Consider the following 18,423-nt stretch of genomic DNA (forward strand, 5'->3'; position numbering starts at 1 on the left):
CTTGATTAAAGCGCACTCTCATTGAACCGTCTTTTTGAAGTTTCTTGAAAGTGCCGGCTCCATTTCTGATGCTGTTGGTGATTGGCCAGCGAACCCAGCTTAGATCTACCAAGACCATCTAAATCAAACTTGCTGCACTGAATACTTTGACAGAACAAATCACACACATTGCTTCTAAAATCTGCTGCCTGGGTTTGCATTAATCTGTTAAGGGTTTATTTGAGTTAAAGTTTATTTGCTACAAGAAGTCAAAGCAATACATGTAAATTAGTTTTAATATTGGTGGATATCTGGTTGATTTACCAGTAGGGTAAACTAGCTTTTTTGGCCTAAGTGGCTAAAAAAGTAGCATTACATGGCTAATGTTTAGGTCATCCAGAAGACTTACTCTTTAAACCATACCAAACAGCAGTTCAATTTAGCTTAGGATTCATTTGGATAGTGGAGAACCCCCTGCAGTCCTAACTGTGTTTCATCTATCTTCCCCATTTTAGGGCCCCATTGTTCAGTCATCAAGTGAAGATAAGTGAAACAATGCTAATCACCTGTCAGAGAACAAAAGTACACAGACATCAGAACGCCACTACTGATAATGGTGGACATCAGACACAGAGTGTCCTCACCCAGCCTGTCTCCCGGCCTCCGTATCTACATGTGTGCAGGTGGAGGGAAACAAGAGGATCTTTCTCTGGCTTTTCCTAAACCACCTAACAGCAGATTAATCAGCCTGTCTCAACCTGGTAAACAGAAAAAAAAAGTTTAGGTTCCAAGGTAACATCAGGAAAAAATAAATAAAAAGAGTACTGGTGTCAACAAAGGAAAGGTCCATTGCATTTAAATTTATGTAAAGCACAGTCAGTACAGTAGAGAAAACTTTGAACCGTTGAGCAGTGAATGTGGGTGTTCGAATATGAACCATATATACAAAGAAATATTATTAAATTATTAATGCACAAGGTACCAAGTTAGTTTAAATGCAGTAAAAACTGCAATATTGTGAAAAATTATTCCAGTTTAAAGGTGCCATAGAATGAAAAACTGTCTTTACCCTGGCATATTTAAATAATAACAGTTCTGTACATGGAAATGACATACATTGAGCCTCAAACACCATAGTTTCCTCCTTCATATGTAAATCTCGTGATTAAAAAAGACCACTGAAAAACAGGCGAATCAGAACATAACACCGACTGTGACGCAACAGTCGGGATCACTACGCCCCCAACATTTGCATAAACCCGCCCTTGTTCTAAGCCGGCCGAACCATCAGAAGCTCTGCAGGTATTGTAAATAAACAAGCGCGGACAACAGCGAAAATAACAAAATAAATTTTATGTTCCAGGCCGTGCAGGGGGTGTGAAGTGCAGGGATGGGTTGGTGTTTGTATTCAGAAAGGCACAGAAAGCAAATAACGCGAGCCACTAAAGGGACATGGTTAGCACCTTGCTAGCGGTAGCCTGTTACAGTACATACGATTTCACTCTCAGTAAGGAGAGATGAGGATGATGGCGAATGACTTACAGATCCTGAGCACCACTGACAAGCATCTGATCTTGTGAAATGTGTGGTAAGTACTGTTGCTCCATAATGTAAACATAGTTTGTGTGATCGCGTCTCTTGAAAGTGAAACTATAACGCGATCGATGGATCGTTCAAAAGCAGTTTCAATGCCTCGCATATTAATAACGGCTCCCTGATGCCCGCGTTTTATAATACAGTATAATTACCCGACGATATAACTGCGAGAGAAAGTATTTAAATATATATTTTCCTCCCTGTGCTTCCTTCTTGCTGATGAGCCGTACTGTGAAACAGCCAATCAGAGCAGAGCTCATTATTATTCATGACCCTGCCAAATAAGCCAATAACAGACCGTTTCATTCTAGGGAGAAATCCTAGGGTTGTAAATGGACGTGTAAAATCGTTTCTGGAGATTTTTTGCCCTTACCTAAGCCACATACCTTCTGTGTAGATATCAGAGAACAATTTAAAATACTGTATCAATGCATTCTATGGCACCTTTAAAATAACGTTTCTACTGTTATGTACGTATTTTAAAATGTAATGTATTCCTGCAATGGCAAAGCTGAATTTTCTGCAGCTAATACTCCAATCTTCAGTGTCAAATGATCCATCAGAAATTATTAAAGTATGCGATTTGCTGCTCAAAACACTTTTCTTATTATTATCAATGTTTAAAACTGTCACGGTTCACTCATTCATTGTTTCCTCCTTGTCCCGAGTATTGTCATGTGTGTGCGTGTAGTACATGTGTGGGCGTGGCCGAGCCATCACCATTCACTACATTCAGCTGAGCCTCGTTAGCAGCACCAGCTGCAGCTCCTTAACTCACCCATAAATACTCACCAGTTTCTCCTCTCCTTTGTCAGATCGTTGTGGATGTCTTCATGCGTTGTTTCAGTTCCTGTTCCTGTTTCTACTCGTCCGGTTTGCTGTTGGTGTCTAAGTCCGTCCTGTGTCGGTGTGCTGTGTACGTTTGTTCCTGTCTGGATTCCACGCTTCACCACGGATACTCTTCACCAACCTCCTGCCGTGTAGTCCATCCAGTTCCTGCGTCACCTGCCATCATTCCACTCCTGCACCTGTATTATCTGTTTTGGACAATAAATCTGACTTTCACCTGCAACTTGCTTCCTCAAATTACCCTCAGCCAAGGAGACAGCGTTGACAGTCGTAAACCACGTCTTTTGCTTACATGGCCTCCCGGTGGACGTGGTTTCCGACAGGGGACCCCAGTTTGTGTCCAAATTTTGGCGAGAGTTTTGTAAAATACTGAGAGCGACTGTTAGTCTGTCCTCAGGGTTTCATCCCTAGAGCAATGGCCAAACCGAGAGAGCCAACCAAGATTTGGAAAGGGCGTTGCGATGTTTGGTCTCCAAGAATCCTTCCTCTTGGAGTCAGCAACTGTCTATGGTGGAGTACGCCCACAATGTGTTACCAGTGTCGTCCACGGGCCTATCTCCGTTTGAATGTAGTTTAGGTTACCAGCCACCAATTTTTCCCAGTCTGGAATCCGAAGTCGCGGTCCCCTCCGCCCACGCCTTTGTCCAGAGGTGTCACCGCACTTGGACTAGAGCCCGTGAGACTCTACTCCAGGTGGGGGCGCGCACCAAGGCTAAAGCCGATCGCCACCGGTCGAAGCCTCCCGTTTACGTCGTTGGTCAAAAAGTGTGGCTTTCAACCAAGAACATTCCGCTCCGTTTCTAATAAACTTGCTCCCAAATTCATTGGCCCGTTCACTGTCCCCCCCGCCGCGACTCGTAGACGAGGAACCCACATTTTCGGTAAATCGTATACTGGACTCAAGGCGGAGGAGACGCAGATTTCAGTACTTGCTGGACTGGGAGGGTTACGGTCCGGAGGAGAGAAGTTGGGTACCTGCGAGAGACATACTGGACCACTCTCTGATCGATGATTACAATCGACAGGTAAGAGAACCAGGAGGCGTTCTTAGGGGAGGGGTACTGTCACGGTTCACTCATTCATTGTTTCCTCCTTGTCCCGAGTATTGTCATGTGTGGGCGTGGCCGCGCCATCACCATTCACTACATTCAGCTGAGCCTCGTTAGCAGCACCAGCTGCAGCTCCTTAACTCACCCATAAATACTCACCAGTTTCTCCTCTCCTTTGTCAGATCGTTGTGGATGTCTTCATGCGTTGTTTCAGTTCCTGTTCCTGTTTCTACTCATCCGGTTTGCTGTTGGTGTCTAAGTCCGTCCTGTGTCGGTGTGCTGTGTACGTTTGTTCCTGTCCGGATTCCACGCTTCACCACGGATACTCTTCACCAACCTCCTGCCGTGTAGTCCATCCAGTTCCTGCGTCACCTGCCATCATTCCACTCCTGCACCTGTATTATCTGTTTTGGACAATAAATCTGACTTTCACCTGCAACTTGCTTCCTCTTCTCTGTTCGCCATGACAAAAACAGCTGCTTAGTACTTTTTTGATTAATACAAAGTTAAAGAACACCATTTATATTATATAGAAATATTTAACATTATAAATTAACATTAAAAAGACCCATTTGTTATTGTCTCCCAGCTAAATAAAAAATTAATTGGTCACACTTTATTTTAAGGTCCAATTCTCGCTATTAGCAAGCCAATAACTACAATTTTGCCTCAATAAACTCCCAATTTGCTGCTTATTAATAGTTAGTAAGATAGTTATTAATTGTATGTATTGGTAGAATTAGGGATGTAGAATATGCTCAAGTTCTAATAAACATCCAATTTGTTAATAATATGCATGCTAATAAGCAACTAGTTAATAGTGAGAATTGGTCCCTATACTGAAGTGTTACCAATTTATTTATTTTAAAAAATAAAATAAAATCTCCATTTTAAACATAAAAATTGTTCTTTTGCCTCTTTAAACCTCTAAAACACTCGAGTTTAATTCATAAATACTGTAGTGAGACTTTATTTTACATCACCACCCCCATAAATGGCAGCCAGAAACAGATGTTACAAAGTGGTATGAAGAAAGTAAACCTCAGATGTCTTAAATTTTTAATGTGTACATGTCTTTTTCCATCTTAGGAGGTTTCTGCTATCTTTTGCATGTAATGAAAGGCTTACATCTCACAATCCCCTCTCGCCTTTTTCAGGCCCTAAAGTCTTTTCAGCAGAGAGGCACATGAGAGGGATTGTCTGCAGTGTGGTAACTGGTCCTAAACTAGTGCTCATTTGTAAGATGGCTGGCTCAGCATTGCTGATCACACTCTCACTAATGAGCAGAGCCACGCGAAAACTGTGGACTTTCTTTGTATTTTCCACACTGATTTGGGGGGAAGGGGGTCTGTGGGATGTATTTTAACACGGTAAAATCTGTTAAGCAGCTCAGAGTATTAGACAATTTTTGCTAGCTGCAAGCATAATCAAATTAGCCAAAATCTTTCATAAACAAACAGGGATGTGCAGAACTTTGTGAATGCCGGCTTTCCACATCTACAGATATATTTGTGGAGTTCTGCACGCTCACATTCCTGCGAGCCTGCTAATGAGGTACCAATCAAAGAAGAAATCCTTCAAACGGAATCCGAGCAAGTAAAATCAGACCATAACATGACATTAAAATCTTTTTAATTTCAGCGCAGAGTTTCTTAAATTGAGCTCACTGGTCATCTAGTGATGCTGGTCTTTTATTTAATGAGGTCTTGAGGATTTACATCTAATTCAAACCACAGGTGTCATTTCACTGCCATCACCATAATCATACTAATTATGCTGACTATGTGTTGAAAACATTTCAATTTACCCTGACCTGACCCTCCACATCTACAAAAATACACTATTGTTCAAAAGTCTGGGGTATATTTTGGGTTATATATATATAGTTTATATACACTATGCAGTAAACTATACTGTTTTTCACTTATGATCAACTTAATGTATCGTAGCAGAATAAAAGTATTCATTTTCATATAAGAAAATTAATACTTTTATTCAGCAACGATACATTAAGTTGATCATAAGTGAAAAACAGTATAGGCGTTTATAATGTTAGAAAATATTTTGGTAACACTTTATTTTAAGGACCTATTCTCGCTATTAACTAGTTGCTTATTAGCATGCATATTACTAGAATATTACTTAATCATACCCACACCTAAACTTAATAACTACCTTAATAACTATTAATAAGCAGCAAATTAGGAGTTTTTTGAGGGAAAAGTCATAGTTAATAGTGAATATGTGTTCCTTATTCTAAAGTGTTACCAAGATTTCTATCTTGAAAAAAAAATGTATCACAGTTTTCACAAATATATAAACGGCACAACTGTTTATAGTAACAAATGTTGTAAGATCTATTAAAATAGACAACAGTTATTAACAGTTATGTAATAATGCAATAATATTTGGCCTTGGTAAAATAAATTGGGCCTTGGTGAGCATAAATGACTTCTTTCAAAAACAAAACAAAGTTTTTTTGTTTTTTTTCCTGTACAGGTTATAATAATGACAAATAAAGGAAAATATAGCCACTAAAGACTAAATCACACTAGGCTAGCTCTTCCTCAAAATCCTCCTTCAGTGAAGCAATCTGTGCCTAATACAATTCAAGGAACAGAAAATAAATGAATAAGTGAAATCTACTGTTCCTCTTAAGATAATTTCATCTAACATTTTATTAATGCTCATCTTTGTACAACTTTAATGTGTTTTAGATACAAGAAGTGTGCTACAAATTGCATGGGCAAGTGTGGTTAGTCTGTATAAAAGCATTAATGCTGAAGGTCTATAGTCAGAGGCAGCTGCTGAAGTGCTGTGGCAAAAGAATTGGAGGGTCGAGTGCACTCTCCAACCAAAGGTTGCACCAAAGTTAATTACCGTAGACTGAAGTTATTTTGTGTTCCCCGTGGGATTTCCTCAGTGCAAAAATAAAGCAGTAACTTGTGAATTCATGCCATTTCCTGAAGCCTTCCACCTCATTTTAAAAATTACCAACCTCCAGTGAATGTTACCATAGGTTTCCAGCAGTCCCTGCTCCTGCTTATTGTTGCCCTCTACCTGAACACTATTTTTGACTAATCCTTACATTGTGTTCTCTTCTGTCAAGACAAAGGCTCTGTGGGTCATCACACAAACCTCAGACCTGGTCCTTACCAGTTAGAAAAAGCAGATTCCGGGCCACTTAAAAAAAAAAAGGATTACGTCAATTGGCTTTGTAAACCACCAACACCTGAAAAGGCCTTTAAACGGGCCACACTCTGGCTAAAGACTTTCTAATTTTTGCCTTGTTAATTTGAAGATGGATTTAAACATACCTCTTGGATTAATCGACTGAACAGTCTCTAAAGCTTTAAAAATGCCAAGTGCTTAAGGGTAGTCTTCAGACAGCCGGAACCGCACAAGTGTGAAAAGTGATTTTCCTGAGGAATGGAACGGAAATATCCTTATTTGCATTTAGAGAATGCATCAACTTTATGAAATGTTTAGCAACTGTGAAGCAGCGCTTGTGTTGATGTCACAGCACAATTTGGCTTTTAATAGGACCAGAGGCTTAAGCGCGGCATTACATCTTTCCTTCCTCTTGAAATTGTCACTCCGTAATCCCTTGGCAAAGAGTAATGCAGCTAGATTAGTGGGCCAACCCCAGATTGCTGAGCGATCGTCAGAGGACCCACAAAGAGATGGCTGGACCATCTAGCCCACAGTATATACAGTACGTCGCTCCGTGTTTTTCCATTTGAAATCTACAGAATGAATGCCAACGTTATATATATGTGATCTGATGTAGATGGGGGCTGTGAAATGTGTTGATGATTTGAGTACAAAACACTTCAGGATTTAATAACAGTGAACAGGCTCTGTCCATCTGGGCCAGCAGGGGGGGGGGGCTGATTAATCCGTGGCTCTGTGCAGTATGAGGGATATTAAGAATGGACAGTTGAAAAAGGACCTGTCTAAATACAAAGAAAGACGAGAGAACTGTTTTTATTTCACATGAAACAGCTTACGGCTCAAAATATGATTGATTTGATTGCCTTCCGCCCTTCAAATGGTAATTTCCTCAACCCACATGAGATGCCTTTTCAGAATATAAACAAGATTAGATTAGCTCAACACCTCAGCGGAAAATCTCATTCAAAATACTAATGTAATCGCCCGTTAATTCGCTTTTCAACAGCTTTTATCACCTGTCAGCATCTTTATCAATGCAAGACAATCAAGGGGTAATTGATGCTAATGTTACATACAAATCAAACATATTATTAAATGAACAATGAGAATAATTTTGACTGTCATCACCATTGACTTGGCTATTAATCGTCATTAGATCTGACTATATATTTATATCGCAATGTGATGTGTGTGAATGGAAAAATATGCAATGTAAATTTATTTTACTTTATTTTACACTGTTACTCTTTACACTTTGAAATAAGGTTTAATATTAGTTAATAATTTATGTATAATGAGCTACCATGGTTAACATTCATTTAAAATATACATATTTGTAAAAAAAAAACAATTATTTCATAATAATTATAAATTTTAAATATTTTTTATATATCAATAACAGTAATATATTTGTTTTGTGATTTATTTTATGTTAATTAATGTTTGTTTGCAATACATTCAAGTTACTTCATACATCTAGAAAAGTTAAAAATATATTATTATGTAGAAATGAATGAATCTAAAATGCTGTAAAATGTTGGTATTGTTAGTGTATTATACACTAGAAAATAGAGAAAATGTAGAAACAATTTCACTTACAAGTTGCTAGTAAATTTTATAATTACTTATAAAGAAAATGCATATAAGACATTGAATTAAATGTGAAATTCTGAAGTAGAAAGCAAAAACGGACTCCAAAAATATTCCAATTATTTACAACGAAAAATCTTTTTTACAGTTTGCCCAATGCATTCATTACTGTTAACACATTGTACATTATTGCAAAGTTACCGTAATTTTTTTTTTTATTATTATTTCAAAACACACCCATGTACTTGTATGTCCTTCTAGAATTCTTTAGGCCAGTGTTTGTCTCTTTCGCTCTTGTTTCCCCATGACAGTAGCGCTATAAATGCAACATGACAAAGTCTATTGAGAAGCATGTCTAATAAATTTCCCCCCCTGCTGTAGTGATGTTGCCCTGGGTCCTTGGGATATGCTCTCTTGCTGAGAGTGGAAATCACATTCCAGTGGCGGAGACGGGTCAACCCCTGCGATTTTCTATGCTCAGCAAGAGCGCTCGGGACTACTCTCTTAGGCCTCAACGACTCACATTTGAATCCTCAGGGAATAGATACTTAACAGCTCATCTCTTAACACACCAGCCTTACAGGACATGCAAATAAGATACCCTTGAAGTTTCCACATTCATTAAAAGAAATTCAGACATTTGCATTCGGAAACATGGAGATACAAAGTCTCGGATGTGACAAGAAGTCATCAGCATAATTATGTATGTTATACAAACTGCCGTTTGCTCCGTGCACATATTTTTTTCTTTGAAATACTGAAGGCATTGCATGACATATCTGGGCTGCTTATTATTTTACATTGCGCCCATTGCTCCTTGACTCTGTCTTGGGTGGTATAAGGTATAAGCCTGAGCCAATATGCTGTTACTGATTTAAAGCGGATTATCGTTTGCTGTCCTAAACCTCAGTGAAATCCTTTAAAATATTCATATTGGCAGACCTGGATTAGAAAACGAAACAACAGACCTCTTTCTTTTTTTTCTTTTTTTTTTTACCCTTGTAGATTGGGTATATGTATTTTTTTATTTATTTTTTAAATCTGCAAAAGTCATACGAATACGCTAGTTTGGATTAATCTCAGTTTTTTTTACAATCACCTTAATGCTATTTTCATAGTTAATGTGTGATGGAGTGTGTGTTGTGTCTATGCTAGATTAGATAGCGCTTAATGCAGCATAAACATAAACATCTGTGTGTGTGATTGGCTGTTAACATAAAGCATGTGCGCTATTGTTCCATCCTCCATCACCACATTTATACTCATTTTCACATTACAGCCATAATCTCTGTTAGCATGAGACTGGAGACAGCAAGGAGGAGAATTTTCAGTATCATGCTGGTTTATTGGAGTCAAGACCATTTGTATTGTTATCAATAGTCCATATATACTATATATACATTTTCTTTAATTCACATGCATGTACAGCTTTATCAGTATATGACAGGATATATGCACTTTTCCCATTTTTCAATTTTTTTCACACATACAGTACAAGTATTTGTAGGTTTATTCATGCTGACTTGAGCAAGACTTTCTGCTTTGTCAGCAGTCAAGTAGAATGTGCATCAGCCATGTCAAAGAATACATTTAGGTCATGTCAGGATTTCAACAGTTGGAAGTTTCAATTCAGCTGGTGGGTGTAAACGCGTGGCATTTCCAGAGTCGAGCATCATGCCTGTGAGCACTCTTGTCACATTCCCGGTAACTCGAATTATTAATGCGGTGTTGGTCATTATTTTATTATTATTTGTTTTCCTCTTTTTTTTAAAAAAAAAATTGCAAAGACAATTGTTAGAATTTCTTCTGTTGTCACTAAATGTCTCAGGGTCTTGTGAGCAAAGCAAAAAAAAATTCACATCATTCAAGTCTGCTCCTAAATGCTGAGTCATAAATCTGCTGAAACAATAACTTTATTCTGTGCCCCCACAAACAGACCCACTAATGAGGCACCATCAGGCCTAGAGGAATTCCCATTGTGTTTAGGAGTGGTTGGAGTCGACAGGAAGGGGGCTTGCTTCGTTAAAGTGTGACCAGGTTTCATGGGGTGTCTGTCTGATGAATGAACATGGTATGTGGCTTTTGCCTTTAGGGCTTGACTTTTAATACATAGCTAACTATTTAAGTTATCAAAGCAAACTCAATTCACAAGTTCTATCTAATCCAAGAGCCTCAAACTATTGGGCAGAATCTGACAGTATTTATTCATTTGTTTGTTTGTTCCTCTGAGTATTATTGATTTATCACTCAATACAGCCTGTAAATCAGTTTTCACTCTGCATTTAGGTCTGGCATTTAATGTTATCTATAGTTTTCTTAAGGTTTGCTAAACAGTAACTTATACCTCTGATGTGGGGTACACTGAAAAAAAAGTTGGTGTCACATTTATTCTTGGAAAAAAAATGTTCACTCAGAAATGGAAAATTTCACAAATATTACAAAGATACAGTAAACATTGAAACAAAACAACATTTTGAAGTAAGACATAAACATGCTTCAGTAATCTTTGTTTTATTTAAAGCACTGGCACCAGTGTATACGCGTTTCATAATTCATGTATAATGACTCTTTTATGCACATTTGGATATTGTCACAGTCATTAAGGCAGAATTATTGAAATATTATATGGAGATATAGTTGTATGTTGGTATACCCACCTAACATTAAACTTTTAAAATATACTTTTACAGTATATTGCAATAATTTCACATTCACAAGTTGCACAATTTACATTTATATATTCAGACATATAACTGTATATTCAGAGTTACATTTATATATTCAGACTTATAACTATATATTCAGATTTGCATTTATATATTCAGACTTATATATATATATTCAGATTAACTTCTATATTTTCACAATTTACATTTATATATTCAGACTTACAACTATATATTCAGATGTATAACTATATATTCAGATTTACTTCTATATATTCACAATTTACATTTATATATTCAGATTTATAACTATATATTCAGATTTACTTCTATATCTTCACAATTTATATTTATATATTCAGATTTATAACTATACATTCAGATTTACTTCTGTATACTCAGACGTATAACTATATATTCAGACTTATGAGTATATATTCAGATTTACAATTATATATTCAGTATTATAACTATATATTCAAATTTACTTCATATATTCACATTTTACATTTATATATTCAGATTTATAACTATATATTTAGATTTAGATCTATATATTGAGACTTATAACTATATATTCACACTTATGAGTATATATTCAGATTTACAATTATATATTCAGAATTTTAAGTATATTTAACAATATATTCACAATTTACATTTATATATTCAGGCTTATAACTATATATTCACAATTTTCATTTATATATTCAGATTTACATCTATATATTCAGATTTTTATATAATTATTTCCTGTTATTATTTATTATTTCCTATATATATGTGTGTGTGTGTGTGTGTGTACATATATATATATATATATATATATATATATATATATAGAAACAGTTATGCTGTTAATAGAATAAAAAAGTTATGAATAAGACTCCTTGTCTAGCTGACAACAACAAACAAGACTGTACACATACACACATGCCACTTTGTAAGCTAACTATCTATTGAAATGTGCCAATAACTTTGTATGGATCAAATTTATGGTTGTGAAATGTTTGGCTCCTGATGGACAACAGTATCCAGTTAGGTGTTTTGAGTTTGAGACCCCTGATCTAATCCTTGATAGTGGTACTATTAAAGTAAACTGATTTGGCTTGCTGTCCGTAATGGAGTGCTCAAGTGTTAAGTTTCCCCCATGAATTATATAATTTATAATATTCAGTAGCGATACAACAAAATAAAGGAGGCTGGAGAACAGTTGTCACGGTGCTGAGCTGATGTAGCTTCTGATGTAGGCGGCCTGATGCATTTCACTTTATTGTGGAGTCTAACTGTACAGCTGCTTCCATAACCAGAGATCATACATCAGTAATTCTTTTATCACTAGTCAGAAAAGTGCTAGTGCTAAAGAAGTCAGACGGGGGTCTTGAGGGGGTTTTGATTCTCAGCAGAAAAATATATGGACGGTAAAACTTCAGTGAAATAGATTCAATAGGTCAATAGATTTATGACACCGAGTCTTGAGTTTGCTTTGATAAAAAATTTACTAAAAAGCTTGTTCTCCATCTCGCATAACATGTTCAGAATCCTGAAGCCTTTCAATAAAGGGATAGTTCACCCAAAAAAGAAAACCCTGTCATGTGGGCCTACTCATCCTCATGTTGTTTCAAACCTTTCTTCAGTGGAACACAAAAGGAGATGTAAAAATGACAGCTTCAGTCACCATTCACTTTCACTGTATGGAAGAAAGAAAAAAAAAAAAGATGAAAGTGAATGATGCCTAAGGCTGTTAGTCCATAATATTCTGCCTATAAACATCTCTTTTTGAGCTCTTCGGAAAAGTCACACAGGTTTAAAATAGCATGAATATGGAGAATACTGTAAATGACAGAATTGAATAGAAATAAATATTCCTTTAAAAGCAACGTAAACACAAGTTTGGTTGTTTGGATTTTTTTGAAAGCAGCCTCTGCCTTTTTCCTCCACAGCCAAAAATAGATTAATGATAAACTGAATCAAAGTAGAGAGTTAATAGTAGTGACCCAAATCTCTGAACAGACGCGACGATATCATATAACGCAGGCTTAATTTTCAAACTACTTTCGCATCCCTTAATGTTCATGATCCCTCTCAGTCGCCGCACTGCGAGTGACAGCCAATCAGCGGCTCTGTCGTTACACCGCACGAAAGAGAGAAAGAGAGAGAGAGCTGTGATGCTGTGCACAGGGGAGGGGAGAGAGAGACACAGGGAGTCCATACAGTACAGTGTCTTCACAGCGCTCAGCGGATACACATCGAAAGCAGTTCCTCAGCATTGAGGTGAGTGTGGAAATTAACTAGACTTATCTCATTTTGGCGTTTAATTAAACAGAAATGCACTGAATATGCGTGCGCTATTTGACCCCAGACTGTGTGCTTATGCCGTAGACTGACTTTGGTGGATGCGCGAGGATGATGCCTGTCAAAATTGGACCGGATACTTTTTTAAACTATTAAGCAACATATAAGTGGTTTTTACCGTAGCAAAACATTTGTATGATGTTATTTCTACGTGTTTAATGTTTATGGTTCATGTAGGCAGCTTCCTGTTTTTCAGAGCGCGTGAGTTTTAAAAGGCTCGTTGTAATACAGGATAGTGTTTATTCTTGTTTTTAAAGCTTAAAGTAATATTCGAGTTTAAAATGTTAATACTGTTTCTTGAGGGAAGTTGAAGTATTGTAGTTGCCGTTTAAGCGGCGAAACCTGCTGTAAAAATGTTTTATTTTTTTTGTTTCCATCTATCCATATAACTTGCCACAATTATAACTTTTTAATAGTGTTTTTATGGTTTTTATCAGTAATTGAATTCCAAAATAAGTAAAAAGTGCACTAAGCGCATTGTGATGTGATGATTTTACTTAATGATTTAAGGTAGCAATTAAACTTAATTTTCAGTTTTAGTGGGTTGACAATGACATTTTAAGCACTGTCCATCTGTTGTGTGGCGTGACAGAAAGTGATGTCCTTAGTTATTTACATTTCAATGCCTTTTTTTCAGAGAGAACACTGAACAATAATAGATTTTTTCAGCATGCAACATCTATTTTTTGTCAGTGCTTATTTATATTACAGACTGTCTGTGCTGCTTTGTTGAACCTTGTTACCACATTCACGTGTATTTTAGTGTCAGGCCTGTTAAAACGGAGATGCTAACTTTATTATGTGTAAGATTTGCCTATACACAGATGTGGATATGAACTGAGCAGATCCAGAAAAGCAGTGCAAGATAAAATCTTCTTTTTTTTTCCTTATGTTAAAAAATTGTAACAATATATATTAAATATTTTAAAAATAATGGCTAGACATCACTCTTTGTGAGTGCAGACTCTATGAAATTATTTTAAGAAAATCCTTATCCAGTAATCAAGGATGACTGAAAAAGTAATGGAGAAGTCATGGAAATGCAATGATCAAAAGGTGTGGGAACATGTTCAGACTGTAGCTCTGTTTGAGTCCTTTTATGTCAGGCACCTGTAGATTTCTGGGTGGATTGATTAAAGTTGCTCTACATTATGTAAATTATTCATAAATTCAGGACTTCTCCTTCGGATTTTATTCTGAGGAAGAACCACAATAGTTGCAAGTGTTTCTAAAATGTGTGAGATGGTATTTTAATTTATCAATGTTATTATTTTGTCATATGAATACAAAACAATATTAATGTTTGTTCATTCCAGTCTTTGTGGCGATTGCAGTTTTTAATCCTATAAATTGCTGGATTTAAATTGCTGAATTTGACACACTGTAATATATCTAAATGTCATTGCACTGAGTCCGAAATTTTCGTCCGAAATTTTTGCACGTTAAAAAATAAATACAACCTCAGATTGTGTCAATTATGTTTACACACTGCCTCCGAAACTTTCGTCCATCATAAAAATTTTTTTTAAAAATCGGATCTGATTCGATTTTCTGCGTGTTCGTATTCGTAGCATGCATTTTGATAGGAAAGTTTCCGAAAAATTAGAGAAATTTCCGACTCAGTGTGCAATGACCTTCAGTCTTGTAAATATTGGTTGAGCAACTGTAGTCTTCGTTATATGGATTGTTTTGTAGTGTTCTGCTTGGAATTTGATTGGATTTTAGGCCATACACGTAACTCTTAGATATGATCCTTTTTGATAATGCTGATGTCAGGAATATTTTTTTGAGAAATGATAAGGAAACTGATAGATGGGTTTATTCAAATTGATTTTAGTTAATAGAATACTGGATGCAAAGGTATGAAATTTTCAGTTCTCCTTTTAAAGGAATAACACTTTATGTGGTTCTCTATGGATGTATGTTGGATTCTTAACAGTTGGGTGTTCACTAAAGACTTAAAGAAGCCTGATCCATAATTTCTAAAGGAAGATTTGATGCAAAACAGATTTTCGATGGAAGAAAATGTAGCTGCCTACCACATACAGCATGTTTTTAAAATCACAAACTTATCATTTAAATGTTAGCATATTGAGAAATATATCACCTAATAATCAAAGGGTTAGAAAATACATGCAATTCTGTTTGGGTTCAGAATAGTTTGCCAAAGTCTACAAGATAGTGAGGCCACATGACCTTTGACTCGCTGAAATTCTTTGACAACAAGCCACATCACAATTGAATGGAGAATATCGTGCATGTTTATTGTTATTTTATCATGGGCATTTTAATTAAATCTGAGAGGCTGCCTGAGAGGTTTTTTATTTATTTCAAAACATAAAACAAAAAAGCATTTTAATGGCAGTTGTCATAGTTGTCATGTTACATTCAAGCAAACTGATTTTAAAATATGATGTTTTAGCAAACAATAGACTTTCTCTTTTTATCAAAAGTTTCAGACTTTGACAGTTTTAATAGGTTGAGATCACTCAGATTGTGAGGATACCTGTATGCAAATGTTTCAGTAGGCTCTGTATGATAATTATATCAGAACTATCTGTCACCTGACATGACAATGGCCCAGCAAAAGCTGTGTTTGCTCGCAGGAGATGAAGCAGGAAAACATTGATTAGCACATACACGTGATTAATTTCACCCAAGAGTGATTTATGGAGCTCCATCTTGCTTTTACCTCAATAATGGAACCAACCCCTCATAAATATCGCCCAAAATTAAGCACTTTCAGACAACTGAACTGCAAAATAACATGATCAAGAAAAGCGCGACTGGAGTTTAAGCCTATTTTTCCAAGATATGGGTAATTTGCTGTTCTGATGTGTAGAACACTTACAAAATCCATAGAACAGTGTTTATCTATACCCGCTTTAGTCCAATACGAGGCGATTGATTTTCTATACCAATTCATCGTCTGCTATCTGTTTTCAGTTTCCTGGATTGTTCGTGTTCGTTCATGTTGTTTACTAATTCGTAAGGATGGGGATGGAGGGAGGCGTACGAATGAAAGTGTCTCCAGTGAATCTTTAAATGGGCCCACAAAGGAAAATACATTCTCCACGGTTTCGGTCTATGATAATTAGTTTACTTCTTACAGCAGGGTGTTGTTATTTTCTTTCATCCACACATCCCTATAGGAAATATCCTTGGTATATGAAAGCTCTGGACGTCCTCCATAGCATACTCCTCACATCGTTCAGTGTGTAAGATGACAGGGCAGATCACAGAGAGTTTGAGTTGGAGGGAATTTGGGGGGAAAAAATAGCATTGATGATGAAAAACAAACTTGAAACGGAATTCGCTATGCACAATGAATATTTCTACCATTCAGGCTGGTGCTTTAGAATAAATAAGGATCTTTTTGTGCCAAGTGCAGTGTGAAATAAGAATGCTGATGACAGAGACACCATGCTGGCAGTCCTGCCATGGCTGCGTTTACGTAAGATGATTTATTTAGTCAGCACATGACTGCTCTGACCTGTGACTCCCCTCCGTCTAAATCACTGTGACCCTGGTGAATCAGGTAAACTTCAGTTCAACTTCGAGTCTTCTGAGTGGGTATGGTTAGTCAAAAGGATGATGTGCGGTTTGAATCAGACTTGCATATGGACTTTAGTCATCGCTGGTCAGATTTTAAGACATTTGCTTTCATAAAACATTCACTGTGAAATCTGTAAAATGGCAACATTTTATGTTATACAGATTGGACTTCAATTTAAAGCAAAAAAAAAACCTTTATATTTCATTAATTTAAATTGAGTTACTATACCAAAATACTAAAACTTGTATTTAACTTTAGAATATAATGACAACCATGCTTCAGTTGGGAAAGAGAAACCACATGATGAAGTTCAAAGTTCATCACAAGTGCCTTTTCCATAAATGGAGGTATAGGGGCTTAAATGCTAATATAGAAGGTGCACAGTATAAAAGTTTGAAGTTCATTAATAAAATAAACAAAAAACAAAAGATAAATGAAACTGAGCACAACTACCAAGTAACAACAGGAAACAAAACCAAAGCTTTAATTTTAAAGTCCAAAATGTAGAATATGTGATAGCAGCACAAATGTTATAATCATTCATTTACCAACATAAGATGTAACATAAAACCTTAATTTACTGACTCGAAACAAATTAAGAAACAGTTATTTCAACAAAAAAAAACATCAAAACTGAAGTGTCACAAACATTTTGAATGTCAGTTTTTACATTTTTAATTGTAAATTATAAGAATGCTTGTTCTTTTCCACTTCTAAAAACTGAAAAATCACACAAAATGTCCCTTTACATCTTTGACAATTTTTTTTTTACGATACTTCCTATAGAGTAAGGAAACTTATTGTCAATCAGTTTGGCTAACAGTTTTTTTTTTTTTTTTTTTTTTACTATAGCATTTTTACAGTCATTTACTGTTAAAATTGCTTTCATATTTAGACTTGTAATTAGCACAGAAATGCAGCTCAAATCTGTTTTCACGAGAATGGAGAGCCTTTAATCGGAAATTCTCCTCAAAGTTTTTGATTTGTGTTTGAAGTGACTTTTGATTCATGTTTGCAGTGACTTGCTCAACTCGGCTGTCTCTGCTGATGTGATCTGCTCTGGCTGGTACATGTCGAAGCCGAGTTCTCCACCCATGTACGCAGGGATACACGAGTCCTCTCGATCAATTTTTTATAGTCATATTTAAGACATCTCTAACTGTCTCCAGATGTCCACCATGTTACACTAGGAGAGAACAAGCCCCAGTTGCATGGAAATTTGTGTGTGGCTGGTGTTTGAAATAGAGCCCATTGAACTCTAGCGCTCATGTATCTCCTTCAGCATAGCCTCTTGTAATACAGTCTAGATTTGCATAACTGAGGAGCATCCTCCCTTTGGAAGTTGAAACTGTGTCCACAATATATGGAGGCACCTAATTACTCACCAGAGCTGGGTTGTCAAAAATTGTCTATCTGCGCAGGCAGCATCCAATCATGCAGTCCACTTTCAGGCACAATAATAGGCCTAATATTATTAATGTTCCTCTCGGTTGTCATGGTTCTTTCTATTGATTGCTTTCTCCTATTACGTACGAGTCAGTCCAAAACGAGGCAGAATGTGTTACAGCTCTCCAATTTTCGAACCTGCCCTGGACGTGTGTGATATGAA

The 18,423-nt window shown here is 36.5% G+C and overlaps 1 protein-coding gene across 1 annotated transcript in view; it reads left to right on the plus strand.

The window, feature by feature from the left end:
- The first annotated feature begins 13,076 nt into the window (after positions 1-13,076).
- Positions 13,077-18,423, plus strand: part of LOC306846277 (cadherin-6-like) — a 30,165-nt gene continuing 24,818 nt past the window's right edge. Inside the window, exon 1 of the mRNA XM_079379534.1 lies at positions 13,077-13,177. The gene's annotated coding sequence lies outside the window, so the exon portion shown is untranslated. The remainder of the gene's footprint in view (positions 13,178-18,423) is intronic.

The sequence above is a fragment of the Barbus barbus genome, assembly GCF_936440315.1.
Source record: "Barbus barbus genome assembly, chromosome: 26".
Taxonomy (NCBI): domain Eukaryota; kingdom Metazoa; phylum Chordata; class Actinopteri; order Cypriniformes; family Cyprinidae; genus Barbus; species Barbus barbus.